Consider the following 2,724-nt stretch of genomic DNA (forward strand, 5'->3'; position numbering starts at 1 on the left):
ATCGTGGAAATGTATCTCGCGGAACGCAATTTATCTAATATGCCGGTCATGTTAGGCAGCGGGTACGCGTCCTTCTTTGACACGCTGTTAACTTTACGAAAGTCGAGACAAAAACGATACTTCCCGTTCGGCTTTTTAATCATCACGATCGGATTCGACCACTCGCTAAACGACGGTTTGATTATTCCGGCTGTCAACATCTTGTCGACCTCTTCGCGAATCGCCTCTTGAACCTTCGGCGACACTAAATAGCATCTCTGCTTGATTGGCGCGTTTCGACCGACATCTATCCTATGCTCGGTCAGAGGAGTGACACCGGGATCCGCAACCGTTCTCGACACTCGGGACTCTAGAAATATTCTTAGTCGTTCTTCCTGATCGGGGGTCAACTCGGAAAGCCCGCAGCAAGCGTAAGTCTCGTGGAGAGGAGGATCTTCAAAAGCGTAACGCTCCCAAGGACGGTCGGCGAAATGCCACCCCGCCGATGCAAAATCTAACCCGATACTAAACATAGAAAATCCATCCCCACGATACACGGAACAACCAAATCCGGCAGCAAATAAACATTAAGTTCTCGCTGGACGCCCTCTAACGCTACCGATACTCAAACCTTTTCGGATATCTCGGTAACTTGCCCGTTCGCGGTACGTATACGAAACCCTTTCGCGGACCGCGTCGGAAGTCCTATTTGACGCACAATCTCAATTCCCTTATTACCCAGGATGGTTCGGCTTGACCCGGAGTCGACTAAAGCCATTAGCGGATGTTCTCCGATAAAAATGCGGAAATATCGCAATGGCGGCAACATTGACACGTGAAAGGCTACCTGTAACTTCTCTAAATCCGTGGTAACATTACGGGTCTCGACAGGGTTCACGGGAGCCGCTCTGACCCGCGCGGGCGACTCGCTTAAGCGTTTCCCGAACACGTCGGGCACGTCTTCGTCGTGACTTCCGACTTTCCACAGCGATAGCAGTAAACACGACGTTCTTCCCCACACTCGCGCGCGATGTGTCCTATCTTCTGGCAATTCCAGCATTTCGCGGTGCTGGTGCCAGCGGCGGTCGGAGCGGCCGTATTAACAGAGGATCTCGTCTCGCGATTGTATCTCGGAACTTTTCGGTTCGCGTTACTCGGGTTAGCAATTTCAACCGCAGCGGTCGCGGTACCCCTCGCGGGCTTACGCGACGAACGATACGCGAGGTCGGGAAGCAGGGACTTCTCCGGCGCGACGGTATGTCGAGGTCGGTTCGCGGTTTCATCGATTACTTCCAATCGGGTGGCCAGCTCTAACTCGGTAAAAGTCGAAAATTCATGTCGGCGAATAATACGCTGCGACTGTGCCCGTAGGTTGCGGTGCGTATGATCTAATTGATCGCTTAAATTCCACGGCGGGCTTAACCGATTGAACATGGCCTGCATGCACGTGATATAATCAGCGGCAGACTCATGTTCTCCCTGTTCGCGACGCAGAACCTCATTGCGGAGCGCGCTCTGAAAGTCGGGATCACCAAATCTACTACGCCACGCGGTCTCGAAATCTTCCCACGCGCGTAATTCCGCCCTTCGATTTTGGAACCAGTAGGACGCGATACCCGTTAGAAAGAAAGGGAGACACCGAAATAGTTCCTTGTCCGATACCGGGTATAACTCGCGACCCTCTTTTATCTTTGTCAAAAAGGCTTCCGCGTCACTCCCGTGCGCACCGGAAAACGAGACGTTCCCCTTTCGCAGCGCGTTGCACATGTCATTTGCCGCGTGACGCGAAGACGTACGGTTGTCGCGCAAGAAGGTCGGCGGCGATCCCGGTTGTGGGTCAGCGAGGAGGTCCTCGCTACCGGTCTGATTCTCGGCGGTGAAACGGCTGGGACTGTCCGGCGCTACGGCCGCGGAGGTCGAGGGGCGTAGGAAGTTAGACGCGCCCTCCCCAGCATTCGCGGCACGAGCGGTCGCCGGCCCTAAACGTACATTTAATTCGTGACGCAAAAGATGGTCCTGCAACGCGATTATATCACCTTCGGCCTCAACTCCCCTACGCGCTAATTCCTCGCGCAATGACTCTAAGGGCAGCTTATAAATCCACCCGAAACGCGAACCTTCCTCTGACATTTTGCTGACTCATGCAAACACGGTGGCCTAAATATTTTTGACAATACCCCCGGCGTACAACCAGCGAGAAACAAGGGCACTCGGTACGAAATCTAAACACGTCGGCTTGCTGCGTGCTTTCCTCTCTCGATCGCTTCACGGTCGCGGTACAGCACGATGTGGCACGTGAAGCAAACAAGTATTCGCGAAAACAAAATTTGAAACGACCGATACTCGCAATGACAACGCGTGAAACGTTTAACGCGAAAATACAGAAAAACTAAGGAATGTGTTAAGTAAACACGCGCGCGACGCACGGATGTAGCGGGCGCGTGACAGCACTCAAAACCGAATAACTTCTCGCGACACTAATTTTTCGGGTCGCCAAATATCCTGCGAAGACTTTGCACACTCTCGTAATTCCACTTAAATTCTCCCGAAATAACGCGCGCACGAAATTCTCAGGACCCTTTTCTCTAAACTAACGTAATTCGCGAAGATTTCACGCACACGAAATGTCACTCGCGGCTGAAAATAAAGAAAGTTAGCACACACAAATATATCGAAAAGTACAAAAGAAAAGAAAAGAAAAAGCAAATCTCGACAGACGATACAATAGAGATATCGTATCTCCAA

Source organism: Wasmannia auropunctata, unplaced genomic scaffold (assembly GCF_000956235.1).
Source record: "Wasmannia auropunctata unplaced genomic scaffold, wasmannia.A_1.0 LD336106.1, whole genome shotgun sequence".
Taxonomy (NCBI): Eukaryota; Metazoa; Arthropoda; class Insecta; order Hymenoptera; family Formicidae; genus Wasmannia; species Wasmannia auropunctata.